Raw genomic sequence first — 27882 nt, 5'->3', positions numbered from 1 at the left:
TGCACGATCAGGCTGCAACAAAGTAATGATACTACATTGGTAACTTAGTAAAGAACTGGCAGAGCTGTTTAAAGAAAACATTTTATTTCTCTAAACCCATGGAGCAGTGATTGTTTTTGCTTCAGGAGGTAAAAATATATTTTCCATAGAGTACTACGTTATTGCCATCTCTTACCTCTTGATTTTGTCTGTCTGACCTACAGTATGTTATCTCCTGTGACAAAATGAATAGGTGGAATTTAAGAGCAGACAACAAATATATTGGCATGGTGATTAGTGGATGATCAGTTTTAATACATGACTGAGGTGAAATTTCAAAGTCAGAGCTAAAATGCTGCCAAATGAGCAAAAGATGACTCCATGACACTCATTTCTAGTTTTGTTGCAGTACTAGAGACAGTTTATTAGAGACTTAGAGACTACAGTATAGATCCCACCACCATCAATAACAGAGCTCGTCCGTGAAGGATAAACTCAGAGGTGGGATGGTGGAGTGTGAAACTCATTAGTGTCAATTTAACAACAAAAGTAATTATGACTTCTTCCATTTTCTAATCCATCCATCCATTTTCTGTACCGCTTTTCCTCACTAGGGTCGCGGGCGTGCTGGAGCCTATCCCAGTTATCTTCGGGCGAGAGGCGGAGTACACCCTGAACTGGTCGCCAGACAATCGCAGGGCATTTTCTAATCCATCACCCCTAAATTGTTTTAATCCTGGCACATGACGATATGCTCCCAGCCTATTTCTATTCTCCCACCTATTGACATCTCACATTGTTGTCTTTAAAATAATCTTACTGCCGGATTTACGTAAGGTTTGAATGTGCAAAAACGGGCGCAATCTTGATTGCTCTCGCAAATAAATGTGGAAGCTTATCTACTAACGAGACAGACCCAGCATCAGTGTTGTACCCGAACAAGTTCAATGAACGAAAGCTCAACTAGTTTATATTTTGTGTGAATCTGGACCGAATTTTAAAACGTTGGGAAAAAAATCCAGATCCAGGCATTCAGCGGGATGACAAATGTAAATAGCATGTTAGTTAGTTTACATGCAATTTAGCATCCGTTATTTGGGATCTCAGCAAAAGATCGCAATCTGATTCAATCACGTACAACACGACCAACAGTGTGCACAGTCTGTTGGACTGAACATGAAATTTAGCGACTACTCTTGTTCAATCCATGCATCGGTCTGTCTTCTTCTTCTTCTTCCCCCGCCAGTTTAATTTCTTTTCTTCGTTGCCAATCACCTCCCTCTATCCTACTTCCTTTTGCAAGTGAAAACCTTTCTAGTCACTTGCCTGTCCTATGATACCGGCATTAAATATTGCCACCCACACACCCTGCTAATTTAGTTATTTTTCCCAACTGTAAAAAGAAAACATCCCTTTTCTTCAATGCCTTGTTTACCTGTGGATTAGCACTGTTAACAAAGAGGAAAAACCAAAACAAAAACAGTGCTATTTCTATCAGTGTAACCATACAGTAGGAGTAGGACGTGGAGGAGGCTGGCAGTTGTGGGCAGCCAGAAGTACACTACAATGAGAACATTAGTAGGAGGGATTCTATTGTTTGTGCAGTCAAACCCTCCAGTTGGTCCGGTGGAGATAGCACCATGGGTAGAATGGTGGATTTGTCGCTATGTAAAGTAGATGGGAACAGAATGAGGGAGTTGGTGGTTATGGTCCTTCCTTCGCACTGTCTTGCACTCAAATTGTTACATGTTGTAATTCAATGCAATATACATTATAATTGACTTATCCTGTGGTCCATATTTAAAGTATTATCACCTTTTACCGTTTCCTCCTTTAAACTCTGTTCAGTTGTTTTTCAATCCCATAGTCTTGCTATCTTGGTTGTCTAACGGTATGTCTGTACAGACTGTGCAGCCATCATGATGGTGAGAGTTGGGTTTGAGAGCGTCAATGACCTGGTCTTTCATATACTGTATGTGGAACATACAAACGAAGTTTCTCAAGGGCCCACAGTCTAAAAACAATACAATACAAAAAAAAATGTAGAACAATAACAATAATACAATAGTTTTTCTCCATTACCACATACTTTGTTGTTTGAAGCAGTTATAGATAAAAGAAGAGCTCTGATGTCTGTTAAGAATTGCCTATATTAATTGTTTACAGGGTTTGTAATTTTTTTTAACAATAATTTTCTTCTTCTCCGAAACCTTCCCCTAATTTCAGTCGGAACACCGCAAATTAATGAGGTGAACGAAGCACCACCACTACAGTATGTCACTTTCTCTATGTACTGTGCTGTTTTTGTTGCTGTCCTGCGGCAGAACAATTGCCCCCCAGGGACAAATGAAATAAAAGTTGAGGGTTGAAGTTGAAAGAATTGCAAATCAGCAGTGATTTGCTGTACACGAACAGTGGGGGAAATAATTATTTGACCCCCTGTTGAATTTACATTTGCTCACTTAAAAAGAAATTAACAGTCTCTGATATTTAATGGTTGTTTGTTCATCATGGTAATAGTAAAACTTTTATCCATCCATCCATCCATCCATCCATTTTCTGAGCCGCTTCTCCTCACTAGGGTCGCGGGCGTGCTGGAGCCTATCCCAGCTGTCATCGGGCAGGAGGCGGGGTACACCCTGAACTGGTTGCCAGGCAATCGCAGGGCACAGAGAAACAAACAACCATTCGCACTCACAGTCATGCCAACGGGCAATTTAGAGTTGTCAATTGACCTACCATGCATGTTTTTGGGATGTGGGAAGAAACCGAAGTACCCACACAGGCACATAGTAAACTTTATTCCAACTATTTCTTTGAAAAGATGTGGGTGATTTGCAATGTAATTGATACATCTGTTATGCTTCTTGCATACTCTATGTTGCTGTACAATATACAGTACATTGCATTTGTTTCATCTTCTCATCCATCCTTCTCTCCTGCTTCATCAGTCTCACTCACGCCTCACTTTTGCTCTCATCTATTCACCATTTTGTTGCCGTTAGAACCACTGCAGCCGGAGTGCCCGGAGAAAACCCACGCAGGCACGGGGAGAACATGCAAACTCCACAGAGGCGGGGCCAGGGATTGAACCCGGGTCCTCAGAACTGTGAGGCTGATGCTCTAACCAGTCGGCCGCCGTAAAACCTTTATGTAAATGTTATTTAGAGAAATACTTATTGGATGCCCAAGCGAACAATAGGTTAGTACGGTACTCGTTGGAGAAACCCTTGTTGGCATGCACAGTGATGAGATGTTTCTTGTAGCTGGTCACCAGGAAAGATTTTTGTCCCACTCCTCTTTACAGAAACACCGCTTAGGAACTGGAAACATCAGCTCCCTCAGCAGGTTTCCTATTGTTTTGAGCTCTTGTGACTGACCACTTCATGTCCTTTATATGCGTCTTCTTGAGCTACTCATTTGTTGCCTCATTTGTTTTGGTCATTATCATGCTGGAAGACGCAACCATGACCCAACTTCAGTTTTCTTGTTGATGAAAAGAGGCTTTCATGCAATATTTTATGTTCATTGCCTCTTCAATATAGTGACGTTGCCCTGTATCCTTTGCAGAATAAAAACCAACATAGGTTTTATTCTCTGCAGTTTTGAATTTGCAAAACATATTTTCTTATTGTAATGATTTAAAAGATATTAAATGGGAGTACTTGTGTGTTTTTCCTGTCAAACACCAAATGGTAGTACAGCTGGAAAGATTTCTTTTGAAATGTTCTACCCCGTCTGCGGCCTGATGCATCTAATTGTCAACTATATTCCCTGTATGCACAGGCTACGGTCTCACACTTACATCCAGGAATAGAAGGGAACAACTACAATCTCCTTTTCTGTCCTGTTCTAATTTATGACAAACATGTATTTGTACACTGCTCTCCAGCATAATCTTGTCTGGGGACACATACTGTATCTCCTCTCCTCCATGTGGTTGGACTCAGGGAGTGTTCCCTCTGTCTTGTTTATCACTTTTCCATTTTTAACTTCCAGGTATGGCGGTGCAGTAAATCAGAGCAGGCCACACCTTGTCATTCTGTGATTACCTGCTGCAAAATAAAGTGACTGGGTGCCTGGCCAAGAAAATGGAAGCAGCTCACACACAGACAGGGACAGATGAGTGTGTGCATGCAGCCATTCTTTAAAACATGAATGATGGCAAACAGCATCTCAGCAATAACCGATTGTGTACGTGTGGAGCTGTGCAATACATTCACATGAAATGGAAAGATGATTATTCTCTCCACCTTGTAACCAAATCTGTTTCTGTGCACTACCTCCCACCTGTGTTGATACTAATCTCAGCTAAACTTGGCTCTCAAGCTGTGCTGATATCAGATGAACCTCTGTGGGTAATCCTTCAGCCTGAAACTAAAGAAACAACAAATCTGCTTCAATGCTATATTGCTAAAGCTTCCGCCTTATACTCCACAATCACAAAACAGAAATGGAAACGGGGTGAAGGAATCCTTCTTGCGCCATGTCCATATGCATGCATTGGAACCAACCTGCAGTATTAGTAGTGGTTTATTTGTATGAGAAAGGTCTGCCCACTCAAAACGGGCCCTAAAAAGAGGGTCTTATATTACTTTTTTAAATTTCTTTTTTTATTGCTGTTTTTCATTTCTTGATTCATATGGTACAAACTAACAACCTTCCTTTAGAGCAAAACTCTTTGTTGTTACCATATGAATAAATCTATCCGCCATCGTATTTTACACAGAAATCTTGCAAAATATCGGATTCAGAGCTGCAACAGAAGGCCCCGCAATAAGCTGCCATTGCCTTTTACACAGATCTCAGTTGTACCCTATTGCTTTAACTATGTGTGCTTTTATATATTGAGTCTGCATCCCAGAATCAGAAAATTAGATGTGAGATGTCAGTTTCAGCGTCTGGTGTGATGTATAAATATATGTGACTGTGTATTTATAGATGCAAAAGCATTTTATAAAGCATACTACAAAGAAAATACCATTGTACCTACTGTGACAAACAATATTTTTTGGGGGGCACTGTCAGGGCAGTTTAAAAAAGAAAAAAGCAAATTGGTAAATGCATGGTGTTTGGACTTCAAAACTGGTAGGAAAAAAATCACGTGACTGTAATTGGTGCATTTCTTGATGCTTATTGATTTAAAAAAAAAACAACATTTATTTATTTGCACGGCTGCCATCATTTGTTGGCGGCTTCCTTAGAGACTATGTGATGTCTCGCCAGAGTGAGTGAGATTCAAGAGCTGTTACTCAGTGACCGTGGGCACAGTGTGTGTACATATACAGTGGGTACGGAAAGTATTCGGACCACCTTTAATTTTTCACTCTGTTATATTGCAGCCAATTGCTAAAATCATTTCATTTATTTTTTTTCTCATTAATGTCCACACAGCACCCCACATTGACAAGAAAAAAAATGGAATTGTTGAAATTTTATTAAAAAAAGAAAAACTGATCACAGGCATAAGTATTCAGACCCTTTGCTGTAACATTCATTTACAGGAAGTCCTTGGTTTACGAACGAGTTCCGTTCCTAAGCCGGTGACGTAACCCGAATTTCCACGTAAGACGGATTTCACCGTTAAAGTCGAAATTTACGTCGAAATACTTCTGTTACGGCTATTTTCCCACGTGATTGTGACAGCAGGCTCAGTGTGTGTGGGCGTGTGCGTTGATGTGTGAGTGAGACGGGACTGTGAAGGAGGAAGGAGTGCGCGCAGGTGCGAGTGTGTACAGTGGCAAGTGTAGCGACGGCGACCGGGGAAGAGTAGCGATTAGCGGAGGACCCGTTGACGTTGAATGTGCAGAGGAGCTAATAAAGCCATTAAAGCAGCAAATCGGTGCTTCGTGCCTTTATTGTTGCCGCCACCCAGCTCAGCTGTGCAACGAGAGAAGGGAGTTAACCCCGAGGAGGACAACCTCGGCACTGGAGAAGGCGTCTCCCCTGCGTCTCCCGACCACGATCAGGTGACCGTAGCAGGAAAGGTTAACACTTCGTATAAAGAAACTAAAATACATTAAAATAAACAAAATAAGATGCTGTACTTACCATTACTGCTGAGAGTGTGAAAAAAGGAGGGCGAAAAAGGCAAAGATACTCCCGGCGCACAAACACAGACAAGCACTATGCACTAGCTAAGCAGAAACACTATGGTGCTGGGGACAAAATGGCGGACGAGGCACAGGCGTCGTAAAGTCGAAACGTCGTAGGTCGAGTACGTCGTAACTCGAGGACTTCCTGTATTTAACTCGGGTGCTGTCCATTTCTTCTGATCACCCTTGAGATGGTTCTACACCTTCATTGGAGTCCAGCTGTTTGATTATACTGATTGGACTTGATTAGGAAAGCCACACACCTGTCTATATAAGCTCTTACAGCTCACAGTGCATGTCAGAGCAGATGAGAATCATGAGGTCAAAGGAACTGCCTGAAGAGACAAAGACAGAATTGTGGCAAGGCACAGATCTGGCTAAGGTTACTAAAAAAATCCTGCTGCACTTAAGGTTCCTAAGAGCACACTGGGCTCCGTAATCCTTAAATGGAAGACGTTTGGGACGACCAGAACCCTTCCTAGAGCTGGCTGGCCGACCAAACTGAGCAATTGGAGGAGAAGAGCCTTGGTGAGAGAGGAAAAGAAGAACCCAAAGATCAATGTAGCTGAGCTCCAGAGATGCAGTGGGGAGATGGGAGAAAGTTCTAGAAAGTCAACCATCACTGCAGCCCTCCACCAGTCGGGCTTTATGGCAGAGTGGCCCGATGGAAGCATCAGTCCAAGACACATGTAAGCCCACATGGAGTTTGCTAAAAAACACCTGAAGGACTCCAAGATGCTGAGAAATAGGATTCTCTGGTCTGATGAGACCAGGATGGAACTTTTTGGCCTTAATTCTAAGCGGTATGTGTGGAGAAAACCAGGCACTGCTCATCACCTGTCCAATACAGTCCCAACCGTGAAGCATGGTGGTGGCAGCATCATGCTGTGGGGGTGTTTTTCCAGCTGCAGCGACAGGATGACTGGTTGCCATCAAAGGAAAGATGAATGCGGCCAAGTACAGGGATATCTTGGACAAAAACCTTCTCCAGAGTGCTCAGTGCAAATGGATGCAAAATAACAGAGTGAAAAAATTAGGGGAGTCTGAATACTTTCTGTACCCTCTGTACATGTACATGCTCGTGTGCATACATACAGTAAATAAGGATCGATATCGAACTGGAATTACATGGTCACTGTATTGATGTCTGTCACTGTCTTGAGTCCAGGTTGAAAACATGCCACACATTTCACATAAACTTGCAGATTTTGACATCTAGATCCAAATCATGCAAGCTGTCTGAGAGTGTGAGACTGCCATTTGTGCTATCAGTTTTGTTCCATAAAGGTTTAAAGGTCATTTTGACTCCTACTCAGAGAAATGTCCAGGAGCCTACACCCACTTGCATCATAGGGCTAAGTCAGTCTGTTTCTCATACCACTTGTGGAGAAACAAAAGCGAGGCTCATACAACACTTCCAGTGGAGAAAGCTCTAGTCTTTACTAGTGGGTTAGGGCGCCCCCTCTAGTTCCTGCTCCAAACCTCATGAATAGTTCACATGCAATAATATTGTACACATCAAACAGTTCAAGGTTTTATTGCAATGCTTCAATATTTAGGCAATATTTTTTGTCATCTTATTCTCTGCCAGTATACACAAATCATTAGATCTGCCAACCCTTGAGCAACCCAACATAGAACAGACCATGAGAAAAACATGGAGAACGCAAATCCAATCCAGCAACTTTCAGAGACTGACCTTGCGACTTGTTGATACTCATTGCAAAACAAATTGATATTGGAAACTGAAGCCTTCTGAATTGAACTGCTAAATCATTATAAAATGGTATTCGGGGTAGAAATACTGTCTCACCTTTAGAAGGACCTGTGATTATAATAGCTTCAAGCATGTTAGGCAACATCTATATACCTAAAACTCAGACTTAGTGTGTCCGTTTTCAGGGAGCTTTCTGGAGCGGGAACGTTTTCGTGCACGTTTTTGCGCGTTCTGACGAACGACGAATATGACAAATTATGTTGTAAAACAAATTGTAACCCTAACTCTACAACTTGTGATTTTGATGAGCGAATAGTTGGTTCCATGGTTAACTGCAGACAAGAGAAGCAAGGAAGTCATTGTCATTTAACAAAAAGGATATGTGGACCTTTATTTGTTAAATTATTTATTCTTATCTATTTATGTAGGTATTATAGCTTGTACTTCTAAATTGTATTTTCTATTTAGTTTTTGTATTTTTTATTTATTTTTTAAAAATGGATTTACCTTTGTCATTTTTTTATTTACTGTGACAGGCAGAGTAATTGAACAAAAAATTAAGTCACGGAAATTGGAATGTAGTAGAGAAGTACAAAAAACAGAAGTTAAACAAAGTCATCAACATAGATATATTAATTTCAAATTTGCAGCACTGCGTGGCCTTTGTGATTTTTCAACTACAGAAACTCCAAAATGCCTCAGTAAGCCCCTAATAACGTTCTTGCAACAGCCTCATTACCTTCCCAAAACACTCCCATGCAGCTCACATACACACTGTCAAACTCTGGTGCCCCCATCTCTGGTTAGCCACATAAATCTGACAGAATGGATTGTCTCAATACCGCAGGGAAAGTGGATCGGAACCGTGGTAAATAAATAACCAATGGCAAGGAAAGAAAATATTAATATCCATAAGAGTTCTGTCACGGTGGTGGTCTGCATGAATTCCCACAGTGTGTTATTCACAGGCAGGAAAAGGCTAGGAATGGGACCCGCGTCATTTGTTAATTTGGTTGGAGTAATATTTCAATAAATCATGCTGTGACAGTGAATGAGTGCATGTGTATGGGCTTCGCCCTCAGGGAATACAGAACACCATATAGCCTGGCTTTGGTTGCTGATGAGCTGCACATTCTTGAAGGTTGTACCTGATTTAGGACCCAATGTGGTTATCATAGCGATCTTAGTCTGCACTCTTTCATCCACATAGTCACAATTAGCTCCTCAAATCTCTGAATGTCAAACCGTTAACTTCAGCAGAGTAGTTCTTGACCTCTTTAGGGTCATACTCAGAAAAGTGTCCAGGTGGATCCAAGAATGGGCGGGCTGCACCACTGTTGGTGTATTTACAGCTGACTTCATTCACTGCCAATCAAAGTAGCTCGGTCCTCCGTTCATTCCCTTTGAATTTGGCGCATTGACAGTCTGGATGGAGACTGTGCGGAAGAGGACAATGTGCGATTGCAGCGATCTGTGCATGAGTGGAGAATGTTCACTTTCTGTCATTGGAGCATGTCCAATGACACACCCTCGCTTCGCCGAACCGCCCGGCCTGGCACAGAATAGGCTGCCAAATTGGCAAACATGTTCAGTGAGCCATGCACTTGCACGAAAATCAGGATATGCCACCATTTGCGCCCTGCCACAAATGCGCAGACTACAAAAATAGAGTCCTATGTGTATGAGGGCAGTCTCATTTGGACTTGACTTTGGTCACTTGGTCATAATGAAAGGTGAAAAAGTGCCGTATCATTGATGACCATTTACATCTGGATTTTTAAAATAGTAAATGGGCTTTCACTTGTATTTTGTACGAGGTACAACACAGTGAACAATACATTGGAGCCAACCACTAACAGGGAATAGGGACCGGGCCGCACTGCTAATAGCATAACATAATTGATGCCCGTTATAATTGCATTGGAATTTCTAGAATAAGCAAGGCTAAACCGCCAATAAACACACCAATACAGAATGATGGGCTCAGTAAGCTCCCAAACCAACCATTGGTCCCCTCGTTTCTGTGGATACTTCAACATTATTACTACAGGCATAAATATATTCCGTAACATATTATTAAAACATGATAACTATTCTTTTCCCCCGATAACAGCTATGGCTGTAATTGCGGTATACTCTGTTCATGTTTTGTACGATTTTGTATCGACAATGGCTGCATCTTTATTGAAACATACTGCTGTGGTTATGTACGCATAAACACCCACCCACGCACACACACGCACTCCCTGCTTTCACATCATGATATCGAAACTAATTCACTATTTATTTTAGTCCAAGCTTTATGGCCCATTCTTTTTTTCAGGGAAGAACTTTTATCGGTGACGTTTTTTAAGATGACAACCAACTGGATGTTCTGCTGAGGGTGGTGACTACTGTTTTCAGTTAGATGGTGCACCGCCACACAGGCATGAGCTTATACGAAACATATGGACTGGCCGTGCTGGACAAGATGATCAGGTGTTCTGGAAGTGGCTCGCGAGGTGATTGGGCTGTGACTTCTTTCTTTGGGGGTATGTGAAGAGTTTACACACTGCCCCTTTCTACAACCCTTGATGAGCTGAAACGTATCACTGAAGCAGTATGCTTGATCACTACTGATATGCTGCAGATAGTCTGGAAAGAGCTATACTTGCCTATCGATGTTTGCCCACTAACCAGAGGAGGCGCACACTCAGTCTTTGTAATGGAACCCGAAGCAACGCCAACTCTATGAAATCAACTGTAGCTGAATGAATATTGCAATAATGTTACGTTATAGCTGTTTATCAGTTTTTTTATTTTTTATTTATTTATTAATTTTTTGCCGAGGACCTGTGTTATAACATTCATATTTGCATTGCAGTTACAGTATGTACTGTATGTATGGCTTGTGTTTGGCATGAAGCATAACAAGACTACATTCTTTATGTTAAGCTGACAGATAATTTTGCCCCTCGACCTCGAGGTCCACTCACAGGCCCCTAATTCCCTCAGTTGATGAGAGAATACAACTAAATTTCACAGTCTGTAATGTCACAATTAGACCATATTTAAGTCTTTGCTTTTGCTGTAATTTAGATTTACAACTTCTGGTTTTAATGTGTTCATTTGTGTTGTTTGGGCAGACATTGTGTAATTATTGTGTAAGTCACCGATCAGCGTACAGTATTTCAATGATGTCAGGCTCACATTGACTGATAGATCTGGTCATTCATTTACACTGCGGTCACATTGCAAATAACTGATTCATATCATATTTTTATCTACATTTGATAGAAAATTTGGTTTTGCTTCTTTACACTGCCATGAGACATAACCAAACTGTGCCACTTTGGAGCAAAAATAAAAATAAATAAATAGTGTCACTTCAACTATGCAGTGTAACTTCAGCCCAAGAGGTGGCAGAGCAACTGTGACTGTCTCAGTAAATCTCCTTTGCATGAATCCATTATGAACTACAGATTTCTGGTCTGCTCTTCCTATGCAAAGTTACTGGACATTGGCAGTCAGTAGAACTGGCTGTCCTATTTATCTGTCCCAAAAATCATTAATGACACCTCATGTGCTGAAAACTATTAAAATGATCAACAAATGCAAGTTTTGTTTCATTTTGTTTATTTGTGCTGCTCAGCATTCATTAGTCCATACAATACACTTTCCTCCTGTTTTAATTATTGTGACCTAAAAGAGCACGATGCTGCATGGTTTGTTGTAACACGTTTTGGTATACTTTTCTGTCATTGCACATACGAATATAGCAAACTGAACCTAAAACCAAAAAACTACATGCAAAAAAGGCAGTTGGTTGCTGATTTTGTATACCTAAATACCTTTTGTTTACCTAAAAAAAAAAAAAAAAAAAAGTCTTAGCAATGGTTCATGATAATACTGATTACCGTGATAATTTTTGTCCCTCTAATAGTCATATTAAAGTTTCAGTTTTAATCCCAAGTTGCAACATGGTGCACTAATGGTAAATGAATGGCAGGATAAAATACAATCTAAAAGTGTTCATATACTATCAAACACACAAATGCTTATTATTAAATGTATATAGCCTTGACTATAATATATAATAATGATAAACAAGCCAAACAAAACTGCACTGTTGGAGGATGCCTCTCCAATTGTAGCTCTAAACTGGATTCAGTTTTTCTCTCCCTGGTTGTGGCCATCATCTCTCCTTTTTTTTATTTTTTTTTTTATTTTTTTTTTTATAACCTTCTTTTACTTTTATACCCGCAACTCCTCCACAGCACATATCACACTCTATCCAGTGCTTTTGATATGAGCACCATGACCTATACGCCCAACTATTGTCCTGTTTTTTATTTTTAACAAATTCTAGGGTGGACACACCCACATCACTACATTAATAGCACAAATGTTCTTGCATTAGGAGTGAATGTTGATACTAGGTAACCACCCTGTATGAAGCCTCCAAAGTTGTAAATATTTTATTGATGGTATTTTTATACCGGGTACTAACATTTTTCAAAATGCCACCCGCATCATTAAATCTAGTATTGGTCCATTTACAGACAATTTCACTTCCACACCCAGAAACTTAGGAGTCATCTTTGATTTGGATCTCACCTTCACAATCCATATCAATAAAGTTGTCCAGACATGTTTCTTTCACATACCATAGCGCCCCAAAAATCAATCAATCAATCAATAATTACTTTAAAAGCACGTATGGGCCGGACTCTGAGCTATATAACAGAGTTTCAGGGTTATAATGACCAAGATGGCGCCTACAAGTGTGGTCGCCTCGGTAGCGAGCTCTCTAGTATTGTTTTTGTTTTTGTGTTTCTCGTTCGTCTTTGGAGACATTACACGACTCACTTACACAAGGGGAGACTTGCTAACCATTAAGGTGGCTACTCCGGACTTTCTTTCACCAACTTTCGCAAATCCGCTCAGTTTTTTCCCCGAGTTACTTACCTGGGCGGCGTCTGCGGTTTTTGGCGCATGGAGGCGGAAACAGCGCCACAGAGGGAAGCGAGCCGGCATTCAGGTGAAACTCCGCAAGAGAGGACACAGATTGGCGTTCCCGTCGATCCACCTCGCGAATGTACATTCCCTACCCAACAAAATGGACGAGCTTCATCTTCTGTTAAAGACAAGTAAAGACTTCGGACGTTCCGCCGCCATGTGCTTTACGGAGACCTGGCTTTGCGACGCTGTACCCGATGGCGCCGTCATGCTTCCCAGCTTCGATATTCATCGAGCAGACCGCGACATGGAATCATCGGGGAAAACAAAGGGCGGCGGCATATGCTTCTATATCAACGGAAAATGGTGTACGGACGTCACGGAGCTCAGCACACACTGCAGCCCGCATTTGGAGTCGCTGTTTTTGATCGTAAGCCATTCTACTCGCTGCGTGAGTTCGCATCATTCATCCTGGCTGGCGTCTACATTCCGCCTCAAGCTAACACGAACGCCGCACTGCTAACGCTCGCCGAACAAGTCAACGAAATTGATAAAAAACACCCGGACTCACCCCTCATTATTCTCGGGGACTTTAACAAAGCTAAACTCAACCACGAACTCCCTAAATACAAGCAGCACATCGACTGTCCTACCAGGGAAAATAACACTTTAGACCACTGCTACACTACGCTAAAAAATAGTTTAGCGCTAACGACTCTAAATCAGTCTGGCATGCATTCCAATTGCTGACTAATTACAAGCGACGATCCCCCCAAGCTGAGAACAATAGCACACTAGCCAACGACTTGAATACCTTCTACTGCAGATTTGAAAAGGACACTTTCACACCCCACACCCACCCGGCCACACCCCCGACCACAATCACACCTCTGACTTCTGTGTTAACATCCATGAACAGAATGTGAGACGCATCTTCAAACAACAAAAGATTAACAAAGCGGAAGGCCCAGACCATGTGTCCCCATCCTGCCTCAAAGTCTGCACGGACGAGCTCGCTCCAGTCTTCATACAGATCTTCAATAGATCTCTGGAACTGTGCGAAGTACCATCCTGTTTCAAACGCTCCACCATCTTTCCAGTCCCCAAGAAACCTTCAATCTCGGGTCTAAATGACTACAGGCCCGTCGCCTTGACATTTGTGGTCATGAAGTCCTTTGAACGTCTCGTGCTGGACCACCTCAAGAGTGTCACAGGTCCCCTGCTGGACCCCCTGCAGTTTGCCTACCAAGCGAACAGGTCTGCGGATGATGCAGTCAACATGGGACTGCACTTAAATCCTAGAACACCTCGACAGTGCAGGGACCTACGGGAGGATCCTGTTCGTGGACTTCAGCTCAGCGTTCAACACCATCATCCCTGAACTCCTTTCATCCAAGCTTCTCCAGCTCAGCGTCTCACCTGCCATCTGCCAGTGGATTTACAGCTTTCTGACGGGCAGGACACAGCAGGTCAGGCTGAGGGAGGCCACCTCATCCACACGCAGCATCAGCACTGGGGCGCTCCAAGGTGGTGTCCTCTCTCCGCTGCTCTTCTCTCTCTACACGAACGACTGCAACTCAGCGCACCCGGCTGTCAAACTCCTGAAGTTTGCAGATGACACCACTGTCATCGGCCTCATCAAGGACGGTGACAAGTCTGCATATCGACAGGATGCGGAGCGGCTGGAGCTGTGGTGCGGCCGACACAACCTGTAGAGATGATCGTGGACTTCAGGAGGCATCCTTTGCCACAGCTGACCCTCACGTTGTTCAGCTACCTTGTGTCAACCGTTGAGACCTTCAAGTTCCTGGGAATTACAGTCTCTCAGGACCTGAAGTGGGCGACCAACATCAACTCCGTCCTCAAAAAGGCCCATTAGAGGATGTACTTCCTGCGGCTTCTGAGAAAGCACGGCCTGCCTCCGGAGCTGCTGAGGCAGTTCTACACAGCGGTCATCGAATCAGTCCTGTGTTCTTCCATTACAGTCTGGTTTGGTGCTGCTACAAAAAAGGACAAACTCCGACTGCAACGGACAATCAAAACTGCTGAAAGGATTGTCGGTACCCCCCCTACCCACCCTTGAGGACTTGCACGCTGCTAGAACTAAGGCAAGAGTGTGCAAAATCCTCTCGGACCCTCCGCATCCCGCATCTTCCAGCTCCTTCCCTCAGGTAGGCGCTACCGATAAATGCAAACTAGAACTAGCAGACATTCCAACAGCTTCTTTCCTCTTGCGATCAACTTCTTAAACACCTAACCTACAATTCCATTACAACATGTTGGCAATTTTTTGACTTGAGTTTGATGTCACATTTCTGTGGGGCCAATTATAGATTACTCGTGCACTCACCGTAGTTGTCTCGCCATGCTTCACTATTTGTATATCTGTTGTTGACCAATACTGGCCACTCATGCCGGAGTAGCATATGCTCCATTTGCACACTGATTGAGGAGTATCTGTAACATTTGCACAACCAACATTGTCCCAGATTATCGCACTACTCGTCACTTTAAACCGCATACACTCCTTGAAGTCTCGGCGCCCTTCGCACAATGGTCATTGCACCGGACTATTGCAATATTAGTCATTCAAACTGCTCTAAGTGCTAGAGGACTCTGCATCTTTTTGTACAATTGTCAAAAAAAAAAAAATGTACCGGCATTACCAGACAACTAGCAACCCTTTACTGCTCAGTGACTGTTTTTTTTTTTTTTTTGTCAATGTCTTTATGTCACAAAAGTGTTCTCTGTCAATTGACTGTCTGTTGTCGTACTGGAGCAGCTCCAACTACCGGAGACAAATTCCTTGTGTGTTTTTTGGACATAATTGGCAAATAAAGATGATTCTGAGTTTTTAACCACGTATGAGCGAGCTCGCGGTCTCAGATCCTTGGGTGAGGGCCTTTTGGTTGTTGCATCAAGGTGCCCTGATGAAAAATACCTTTAGTTCACCTTTAGTTTTAAGCCTTGACTTTGGAACAACCTGCCTGTGGAGCTCAGATGCGCAAAATCAGTGACATCTTTTAAATCACTTCTTAAAACGCAGTTTTACAGACTGGCTTTTATGTGATGGTGATAAATTAATATTAGGAAAAAACTGTATAAACGGTGTCTTCTCCCCCTTGTATTTATTGAGTTTAATATTATTATTAGTAGTAGTATTTTTAATTGGACCTCATTTCATGTTTTGGGCTTTGTGTGTTTTCAAATCTATCTCGTATTTACCCAATTATTTTTATCATCCCACATCAACCCTATTGGTCTCAGTTGAGTTCTTGCATTGCCTGGGGCTTCTGTATTGTTGTTATTGTTTTTATATGATCATGACGTTAGTAATGCGTTGTATTCGATCTGTTAAAGCACTTTGTAAAAGTGTTTTTAAAGGTGCTGTATAAATAGTTATTAACACAATTTAATCGTGGCATTTCTGATGATTGCATCTAGAGTAGCGATTCAACACAATAGTGAGATACAGAAGTGGCAGCAGCACCCTCAACATCTGCATATTGTAAAGTGACTAAATTTAACGTAAACATACTGCAGAGCAAATGCAGAAACCCGTAACTGGTGTGTGGCTGTTTTATGACTGCTAAAAGAAATGAAAGTGGAGGTTCAATTGCATAATGATTGAAAGGGTGATTATGTAAGAATGTGAATGTGCATGAAGAAGAGAAAAATAGAAGGTTGCAGCTGCAAGAACAGCTGTCACAGAAACAATGAAAAAAAATCTCATGCCTACAAACCTTCACTTTCCCACATTAAATATGAGTGTTGGTTGACCAGTGCTGGTTGACAAGTTTGCCCAATTAACGGTACAGTTTGTTTCAAACAAGTTATCAATTGATCAATCCATTCTCTTAACCGCTTATCCTCACTAGGTTTGGTATTAGTAGTTAAAGTTTATCCAGCCATCCGCTTATCCTCCCCCGGGCCGCGGGGGGGGCTGGAGCCTATCCCAGCTATCTTCGGGCGAGAGGCGGGGTACACCCTGAACTGGTCGCCAGCCAATCGCAGGGCACAAATAAACAAGCAACCATTTGCACTCACATTCACACCTACGGGAAATTTAGAGTCTTCAGTTAACCTACCATGCATGCAAAACCCACGAAGGCACGGGGAGAACATGCAAACTCCACACAGGCGGGGCCGGGATTTGAACCCTGGTCCTCAGAACTGTGAGGCAGATGTGCTAACCAGTGCCGCTCGTTAAAGTTTATGATAAATAAATATTAGGAAAAAATATACAAACAGTGTACAGTAGCTTGTCACTAGGTGATACCCTCTTATACTGTAGTCCGGAACAATATTCTGTAGCATGCAATATAATTCTCTCCCAAATAGTCTTTCACCAACTGACTGAAAAAATAAATACAATACAGTAGGGTTGTGAAATGAAATGTGGAAAATGTCTTCATACTGGTTATGTGTGTAAACAGTATTATAATTTAGTGTTGATAGAATCTTACTTTAAAAAGCGTATTTGAATTCATCTCTGTATGGTTTTATTCAGGATCTTTATTTACATACTGTATATACTTGCTGAAAAACTCACATTTGCTGTTTTTGTTACTTTTTGGTTATATATGACATGCTTTGGTGCCATCTTGTGGCATCTTGGTGCCAATCAACTATGTTGATATGATAAGAGGCGCTTCTATTATACAGACCAAAGCCTTGTCTACTGGAAAAGTGGTGCTTTGCCTGCATCTTGTGGCATATATTGGCAATTTCAAACATTTATAGTTGGGCATCAATGAGTCATGTATTTTCACTATTCATAGCATGGCTCGGTCCCCACGAATGGCGAGGGATTACCGGTACTCTACACATGCATCTTGTATCGTCCTCAGATTTATGTAATTTAACAGCATGTGGGACATGCTATCTCACAAGCCAATTATACTCATGAACTCTAGAAAATGTAGATTAACTGAAGTGTCCTGTTCATTGTGATATTCTCTTAATTTATGTACCCAAATGGATATTACGTTGACCTTACAGCAAATGGGAAGTTTGGAGGAGAGTCCATTAAACCTTTTCCCTGATCAGTTTGCTCATTAGCATTTAGAAATGCCTTCCTTTTGAATTATTTCCCGAAAGAAATAGTCCTGACTGCATGAAAGGAGTTTAAAAAAATTATAATCCTACCAGATTTTGCATTAGTTTGTAAATTTATCAGCAAACTACACAGCAGCTTGCTGACAGTCTTAAAGATGAACCTAATGATATGGTCATTGGTTGACAGTCCTTAGAGAACTAACTGAATGTAGTTTCCTATCAATGTACTTGGGGGGAATATATATATATATATATTATATATAATAAAAGCAATGCACTTCACTCGAAATGTATGTATAATATGCTGTATGTAACAGAACAGTGAAAACGTAAAGGTAAAAACATCTGTTGCAACACGCTCGTCAACCTTCAAAAAATATACAGTATCTCAGAAGAAATTGAACAATTGAATGAATAAACAAATTGCAATTTACAGTATGTGAAATCAGGCTCCAAAATGGTCAAGAATTGAGATATCCTTTCAGCTTCCAGACTCTGGGTGTGTCGCTGAATGCTCTGAAAACCCCACCCCTTGGAACTTTCAGTTGTCAATAAAATACATGCCTTCTCTCACGGAACACTCTCATTGCACACGCGCTCACCACTGCATCGTGAGACAACGTGTGTAGGGCCAGATGGCAGAGACACTGTAGCCTAAATGACACACAACACAATACACTTCAGGGAAGATGTTTTTTTTTTTTTTTTTTTTAGCTGTGGGCATAAGTTAATGGCTAACTGCATGCTATACTTGTAGAACTGGTTCAAGTTGTTATAAATAAGGAAATGGCAATTCCACCGAATGGCCGCTGCATGGAATAAGTCAGCTTGGCATTTATATAGTGGGGGTGGGATGACTCATGCTGTTTCAAGGTGACCTCAGCACGTCCCCGTTTTAGCTCCGGGCAAAAAAATCCGGCCAGCTGAGATGGTGAAAGCGTTTTAAGCTAGATCCCAATTATTCAGTACTATATTGTTCTCAGTCCTTGCATGTTTTCAACACTTATTTTCAAACTTATTTAATGTATTCAGAAACAAAACATGATTATACCTTTTGTGGGTCTTTAAGGAAGCAGTGCAATAGGGTAAAAATCTGTTTCCAGTTACTTTACTGGGCCGAGAGCCAACATGATCCAAGGCAAAATATAGTACGATAATAAATGATATAAATGTTCAGCATTCCACGCACAAGATCCCCAAATGATTCCAACAGAAACATTTGAGAACTCTAATGAAGTTTCCACTTTATTAGCAGTACAATCACAATGTACTTGCTCCAGTGTGCTTCCTCCCATCAAGGATCATAAAGACCAGCATGTAGCCAATTCACACCCACCTGCATGGATATGTGCAGTAGTTGCACTGGAACATAACAACAACACAAAAGCCGATAACAGTTGGAGTTTGTTCATTGTATATGGGATCTTGTGGTTTATGGTCTCTTTATTATTTATGTTTGCTTTGTACTCCATTTTCTAATTATTACTGTTCTTCTGATCCTCGGGTCATTGCATTTAACCCGACTTAAATTCCCAAAGACAAACAACCTTAAAGATAGGCACACACAAACTTAGACTAACTTTGTGGAAAAAAAGCTATGCTCAGAGTTGACGCTCCCAAAGGTATTTGTCTGTAGCATCTTGTGTACTTCTCTTAATTTGATTTGTTTTTCACATAGTGTGTGGGAAAGAAGTCAGTTACTAGGGAATACCGTTTTGCATATTATGCTAAACCATAGAGACACATGTAGTGCCCCCTCACAACACAATAATACATCTGCAGTCTCTGTTGATGGGAGCTTGGGTCTGTTTTGCTTACTGGTTAACTATTACAAAGGCTTCTCTGAATGGAGTCATACTCACCATACTCTTTTGGTGGATAACCCTTTCAAATGGAGTCATTCTTCATGAAGCTGGGATAATATCCACACAACTCCATGAAGGATTGAAAGGAAGGTAAATTTGTGGGTTGTTTTCATTCATACACCATTTTTTTGGAAGTCTCTTTCTGACATCACATGATCAACATGTTACTTTTGGTTGACAAAACTGAACTGAACAACCATAATCAAGCCTCTTCCAACCTGTGAACTTTATCAGACTATGTTCATGTTCCTTCACAGGATCTGCCAAACAATCAAAACATCCAAACATAGTATGACCTCCAACATGTTCACACCCTACTGCCTTTTCATAACACTTTGAAATGTGTGTGAGATGGAAATGCAAGGGAAGGCCCACCGGCAGACAAAGACCACTCCAGAGCTCCTGAAAAAGGGAGTCAGTGGCTATGTGTCAAGAGAAAGAACTCCACCTGGGCTTTAAAATGAGTTGATGGCACCGAGGGGGCAAACACAGGATGCATGGATTTACTGCTGAACCCTCTAAAGGAGTTGAGGGCCTAGCAGCGAAACATCGAGGAAGGGGGACACCCACTTGGTAATCCAAAGGATGCCATCCTTCACTTGACCATCCAAGTCTCATTTATACACTGTAGGATATTATCATCTAGTTATACACAACAGACCAGTACAGTGACCGCATCTCAGATGTACTCCAGGAATTAAAACACTATCCCCACACAACTGTACAATCACACGCAAGCTGGTGCACACCACAATTATTGCTGCAATATCCTTTTTCGCCAGAAAGCAGCTCTAGCCAGTTTTTGAATCCCAACTCACAGTTTGATGCAAGTCTGAGGAAAAACTTGACAGTCTGTAATGACAAAGACCTTGCCTAAAAAAAAAAAAAAAATTGCATCTCCTCCCAGGCACTCGATTCTAGTCTAGATATGGCGTCCACGAATTTCTAAGCTTGCTAGCTTCAACTCTTTTTCCACAACCAATCACAGCGCTAATTATATGTTGACGGCAGTTGTTTTGCCATTGAACACCATCATTTTTGGATGAAAATGTTTCTCAAGATCATTGACTACGGATTGCAGTTTAAATACACTGACAAGGATTTGAATTGTTGTTTATAGTGGTATCTAATGGTATTTTGATATATAGTACATCATTTCATATATAGTGCAGAAAAGGTAAATATGTTCCATCCATCCATCCATTTTCTGAGCCGCTTCTCCTCACTAGGGTCGCAGGCGTGCTGGAGCCTATCCCAGCTGTCATCGGGCAGGAGGCGGGATACACCCTGAACTGGTTGCCAGCCAATTGCAGGGCACATCGAAACAAACAACCATTCGCACTCACAGTCATGCCTACGGGCAATTTAGAGTCTCCAATTAATGCATGTTTTTGGGCTGAAAACCCACGCAGGCACGGGGAGAACATGCAAACTCCACACAGGCGGGGCCGGGGATAGAACCCGGGTCCTCAGAACTGTGAGGCTGACGCTCTAACCAGTCGTCCACCGTGCCGCCGGTAAATATGTTGAACAGTAGAAAGTATTGGAATATGCACTACCCTAAAAAATGTGGGAATATTTGGGTTTCAGGGTGATATTTCAGGATGAACTTGAATTGCATGATAACAGGTGAACTTAATTGACCTTCTTTACACTTTTCAATTGACGTGTCTCCAGTGTTTTAGTACTTTTACACAACTTGCTATTCTCTAAAAAAGAGCGCAACAAAATTTTCAACAGGTGTTTGTTCCCTGTATGCATTGGATGCAAGCATTCTTTTGTGAAACTTTTCACAGCATATTTCAGTTGTTGTTTGTATAGAGAGGTTTCTCCCTTCTCTGCATGGTCTTTAGGATTTTAGTCTGGAGATTGAGTAAAACATTAAAAAGTTCCATCCATCCATCCATTTTTCTATGCTGCTTATCCTGTTCAGGGTGGCGGGGTGCTAGAGCCTATCCCAGCTGACTTTATGCGAAAGGTGGGCTACACAATGGAGTGGTCGCCAGTCTAGGAACTGAACCCACGCTGCCTGCACTAAAATCATGCGAATGTACCGCAACACCATCAGTGACTAAAACTCTCCACTTCTTGTAAATTGTTTTTGCACTATTATATCTAGTTATTGTTGGATGCAATACACAGAAAGGACCAATTCATAAACATTCAGCCAAGGGAGGGAATAATCGCGCATTTGTGGTGTGCTCATTACTCAAAGGTACCTTGATGGTTCTCAGGCAGAGCTGCATCTCTGGTTAATAGTTATCACCATCATATCTATTTGGTAGATGAAGGAATAGATTGCTGGATAGCTGACAGTTGACGGCAGAGAGCAAGCAAACATGCAAATGATCAAATTAAAGACCAGCATGTGAGGCAGTGATTAGAATGCTTTACTTAGGATCAGGCAAGCCGAGACAGCTTGTTCTTTGTTCTCATCAGGTTGCTGGGCTTCAAGTGTGGGTAGAGTAGCCAAATATTGTACTCTTACTTGTGTACACTTTAATAATGTGACTCACGTAAAAGTAAAAAGTAGTCATCCAACTATTTACTTGAGTAAGCAAGTACCCAATAAAAAAAAACCTGCTCAAGTAAAGATCAATATGTGAGTAACTTTTTTTTTTTAAATCGGAGCATGAACATCAAATTTTATATATATATATATATATATATATATATATATATATTTATATATATATATTTATATATAGGAGTCGACGCACACCTGCCACCATTTAAATTTTTAACTGCCAAAAAAAAAACCACATGCATTGGGCCCTACAGAAACATTATTTGCTTTATTCACCTAAATGACTTCATGAAGAAGCTGTCTGCTGACCAGACTTAGTGATTGTGTGTGTGTGCATGTGGTCATTTTGCCACATCCACTGCCAAAACAACAGCAAAAACAACTCCAACTTACCTCAAGGTGTTTCTCAAGTTAGAAGTGGGCTGTAATATCCAAGTTTGGGCAGTTACAATTTAAGAGCTGCGTGACAAACCTGTTGTTTTTTTATGTCTGTAAAAACACTTGCGCTCCCCCCCCCCCCCAAATGAGTCATTTTTATTGGCTCCCGAATGCTACGTGCGCGGTCATGTGACTGCCTTGTGTCGTCTGATTGGTGAATTGGAGTCAAATGACATTAGTGTTCACGTTTGGTGGGTGCAACGGGCGTCCTATGCAGAAGTCGAAGATGGAGTCTTAAAATAGATGCGCACACGCATGAATGGATAAATAAAAGTAGCGAACGGCATGTCAATCATTGTAACAGAGTAAAAGTATCGATCCTTCTTCACATAAATACTCAAGTAAAAGTAAAAAGTACAGTGCATTTAAAGTACTCTGACAAGTACAGTTTATCGAAAATGTTACTTGAATAAATGTAACTGAGTAAATGTAGCGCGTTACTACCCACCTCTGGTCAAGAGTGTGTACAATTCAACTAAAACAAACACTAGAATGTATGGAGTACTACTGGAGAAGAGTATTCCCTCACTATATCATGGTTCACCTGTTGTGGATTCAGTGCATTGCAGAATTTTTTTTCATATTCATATTAGGCATAATTCACCATATAGAAGGATTTTCAGTGTATGCTGTAATTTTTTTGTGGAAAAAGTAATTCTTCCTAGCCTAAAACATGAAAACTGTAACAAAGAAGAACATTTCATTAAAACGCATGTTGCAAGGAATAAAATGTACATAGTGTCCAGTGCTACTGTACATTACTGTATGTTTAAGAGTTGAAAAGATGTTTAAGAGTAAAGAAAGTGCAGATAGAGTACGGTAGAGGTTAATACAGTAGGAGTGTGGGGAAGATTTGTAAAAGTCTGGGGAGGTTCATACAGCTTTCAAATATAAGTATTAAAAAGAAGTGTTCGCTTCTTCACAGATTTCACCTATTGCAGGGGTGGTGCGGAACCTCACCCCCGCGACAAATGAGGGATTCCTTTATAATTAAGATTTTGCCTTTGTTTTTTTTTCATAGGTTTTCTTTAAATGAAGACCCATTGATTTCTCCAGATCACTGACATCCTTCAGTAAGTAAATTTTACATTTTACAGTCACTCCATCTTCTTTGAATCATTGTACCCTTCACCACGTTACCCACTCATCACATTATGAATTACATTAAGCAACTGTACCACTGAGCTCTTGAACGTGACTCTTATGGCCTCATTATTATAATTGTGTAGACTTATGAATGGCAAAAAATCCATATCGAACCACAGATTATTTTTCCTACATTTTTTTCACTGCTCTTTGGGACCATAACTGGGCTTGGGGCATGATCTTTCACTGTGCTCTTGCAGCACTTTTACCTTAATCCCATGTTGAATCAGAGACTGTAAATGAAAGTGAAAGCTGGAAGTGGACCATGTGGAGGGTGGCTTGAACACTGTGTATTACCACTGAGGGATCAGCACCTAGCTGCAGTACTGCAGAAGTTAGAATAAGTCTTGTGTTCAGTGTTTTGTTTTCAGTGAACTGTATTTACATTTGCTTTGAATGAAATAACCTTGATATTAGATTAAGGATGCTCAGACACAAAGGGAGTCTGCTTTCATCATCATTAGTCAGATATCCCCGACATGTATTTTTGGTGTGTTTGCCTTTCAATGTAAAATTTTACTTGGAGTCAATAAATCACATTCTGATATAATAATGCACTCTCCATTGTATGTTAAGTGGTTAGTGAGGGGACAACATTAAAATGGACCTACTGTGTATATTCTAGAAGAATATTGAGGATAAGCGGTATGGAAAATGAATGAATTAATGTATCTGGCCTTGACAGCTCTCATTTCTTTTTCGAGAGCAATGTTTTTTTAAAAATCATCTTTTCATTCTCTGACTCACCTTGAAATGAATAGCCATTCTCATTAGCGGGAGTGGAACCGTGGGGTTGTATTGAACATAGCCGTAGGTCACAACTCAGAAAGAAACCAAACCCTATTAATTTCAGGTCTTTGAGCTGGTGCTGTGTAGGGAATTGAGCCACACTTAAAACGAGGCATTTCTCTGCATTTCAAAGAGTTCTTCTGGTGGGGTGTCTGCATAATGTATCGCACAAAAAAAGTCCTAACTCTTAAAATGTTTTGAGCAGCATGTGGTCTTTTATTTTTTCCAGCATGTGATACATTTTGTGGTTCACGGGCTGCTTCAATTTTGCTCATTACCATGATTTGCTCTTTTCGGCGCCTGTGGAGACTAATACAGTGATGTAGCATGGCTGTGTCCCGTGAATACGTGAATTTATAGTCTATTATATCCTAAACATGGTCTTTTTAAAGTACTATTCATGTTTTTTCATTAATGCTTGCGAACCACAAATAAAACATCAAGAATGGGAACAGAAACTATGCCATCAAGCAGTTGCTTTACTGCAATTTTAAAATACAAGATGGCAATATGAAAACACAACTTTGTTCCTTACTTTTGTCTGCTGGAATCACAACTTTTAAAATGACCATCATTGGGTTAAGTAAAGAAAAAAAAACCAACAACATTATTTTTTAAATATTGTCTATTTGGGTTAATGTTGGAAAATGGAAATGCGTTCATAGTAGTTTTTACTCTGGACTTTTTCTTTGTCCTGTCTCAGACTCAGACATCGGGGACTAGACATTCAATCTCAATACTTTTTAAGACTAAAAAAAGAAAGACCAGCACTGCTTCATCTCTGGCAGGGGTGTCAAACTCATTTTTGTCGCGGGCCACATTGTAGTTATGGCTTCCCTCGGAGGGCAGTTATGACTGTGAACCCATATAAAATATTGTCTCATATAATGGCATATACACAACAAATTGATGGATAACTAGTTTTAAAATCAGAAGCCAATAAAAAATATTCAACTATTATTACATTTATTTCAAAAAGGTGATTGGTAACATAAAATGCTTGCAATATCTCAACATTATACAAGTAAAGACACCAATTTTGGTATTTTCACAAGAAACATGAAGTCGACACACATGATTTGCTTTCGCGGGCCACATAAAATGATGTTGCGGGCCAGATCTGGCCCCCAGCGCACCAGTTTGACACCTGTGATCTATGGGATGTATGATGTTTTGGAATATACAGTCAAGTCGAGAAGTATCTGAGCTCTTTATGGTTTGCCTTTTACACACCCGTAATGAATTTGAAATTAAACAATCAAGATTTGTTTGAAGTTCACACTTTCAACTAATGAGAGCTGAAGAGACACCTTCCTAAATATAATTGCAGAGCATTTACAGCAAGATGTATACACAGTTGCATTTTTCAGTAAATAGTTACATTATGTAGTTTGTTGATAAATGTATAATGTATAAATTCCATGTGACTTGTACACTGAAAGTGCACTACTTTTGTTGGCCAAAAACTGACACATTGTGACGTCTGCACAATTAGGCGCTAAAGGAGAGTTTGAAGTAGAGGCATATTCTGATTGTGTATGTTTAATTCAGAGAATCAGTAACGTCGTGTTGTTCATCAGAGAAGATTATTGAGCCATCACAGAAGACATGCAAACCAAAGTTCATGACATTACCTCCACGAGTTTCACAGATGAGCTTGTGTGATTTTGAGCAGATTGCCTCTTTAGCTTTAGCCTTCTCATCACTCAAGTTTAATCTCTTCGTCAGTCCAAAAAAACCTTCTCCGAGAAATATTGAGGCTCGTTTTTGCACCTGTTTTCCTGGCAAATTCAAGCGTTGGCTTCCTCTTTTTCTTGTTAATATGTGGTCATCTTCTGATGTAGCATTTGCACTGTTTTATATGTTCAAGACACCACCCTCCCCCCCCTGCCGTCTGGAGGTAGTTGGTGATGTCATATAGCTGTTTTGGGGTCTCTTTTTTTCAAAGTCTGAATTGTCATCGTTTTTTTTCTTTGGTCAGCACATCTGTTACTTAGTACACCAGTGGTTTCTTCCTAAATGGTTGTACTAATGGTTGCAATTGCTCTGATGGTATGCACTGCAGTACTGTTAACTATTGTATGGTGTGAAAATTAATCTCGGAAACTGTAGTATTTTATCTGACGTAGTTACACAACAATGTGCATCAAGGTAGCTAGTGAGGGCTACAATGTGTATCTTTAAAACCTGAAGTATTGGTAAAACCTGTATCTGTCATTATTTACTGTTTTACTGTCTAAAACAACAAAGCTCTTGGTGGCTAACATTTTACAGTACTGTAAAGTGTGTGTATGTGTTTGTGCGGTCTCAGTAATGGGAGATTAAAATATACTCTAAAGCTGTACCTATCATATGGGTAAATTCTTCACTGGGAAGCAAAATATGGAAGTGAATGCACAGGATTAGTAGATGATAGATACACACAAAGATAATGCTGTTCTTTCGTTGTTCAGATTTATCCAGTTGAGGGGGCAGTGGAGTGAAATGAACTGCAATCTTTCATTAAAAGGCTTACACAAAGAAGTTTCTTGTCATAAAGATTTCAAAAGAAATATGACATACCAGCATTGCATGTATTTCTAATTTGCCGAAACATAAAATGTACTTCACTAGAATAGTGTGCAATCGTTGCAGCATGAAACAGAACCAAGTGGAACTAACAGACAGTTAACCTGTGACACAGAGACAATCAATCAGACACAGATTGAGACATCCATCCATCCATCCATTTTCTGAGCCGCGTATCCTCACAAGGGTCGCGGGAGTGCTGTAGCCTATCTCAGCTATCTTCGGGCAGGAGGCGGGGTACACCCTGAACCGGTTGCCAGCCAACCGCAGGGCACATAGAAACAAACAACCATTCGCACTCACATTCACACCTACGGGCAATTTAGAGTCTTCAATTAACCTCGCATGCATGTGTTTGGGATGTGGGAGGAAACCGGAATGCCCGGAGAAAACCCACCGTGCCGCCCAGATTGAGACAGAAAGTGATAAATCATCCAGGCAAGAAGTCACCAGTGTTGGGTGCATTATATGTTTGTGTGCGAGTGTATGTATGTGTGATGGCGTGTGTGTCTATAACAAGGCCAGATGTACTACCATGCATAACACCAATGTGGAACTCTTATTCGGTGGTCTGATTAAAAGGCAGACTCAAATTGACTTGTGGAGTTTTGAGAAAGATAATCAGAGACAGAAACTACTTCACCTATCTGCTATTTCACAGATTTCCCATTATTAAATGACAACCTGTGTGGTAGGTCTTCTATATGCTCCTCATGCTGCTGTAGACCTAGTTAACAATGTTGTTGCTCCTTGCTAGAAACA

The 27882-nt window shown here is 40.9% G+C and overlaps 1 protein-coding gene across 3 annotated transcripts in view; it reads left to right on the top strand.

Moving 5' to 3' along the window:
• Positions 1-27882, top strand: part of rbfox3a (RNA binding fox-1 homolog 3a) — a 585838-nt gene that overhangs the window by 139824 nt on the left and 418132 nt on the right. For all 3 annotated transcript variants that reach the window (XM_061755993.1, XM_061755991.1, XM_061755992.1), the window contains one exon: positions 23639-23690. The gene's annotated coding sequence lies outside the window, so the exon portion shown is untranslated. The remainder of the gene's footprint in view (positions 1-23638; positions 23691-27882) is intronic.

Source organism: Phyllopteryx taeniolatus, chromosome 19 (assembly GCF_024500385.1).
Source record: "Phyllopteryx taeniolatus isolate TA_2022b chromosome 19, UOR_Ptae_1.2, whole genome shotgun sequence".
In the NCBI taxonomy this organism is placed as follows: Eukaryota; Metazoa; Chordata; class Actinopteri; order Syngnathiformes; family Syngnathidae; genus Phyllopteryx; species Phyllopteryx taeniolatus.
This window is presented reverse-complemented; position numbering and strand designations above follow the sequence as displayed.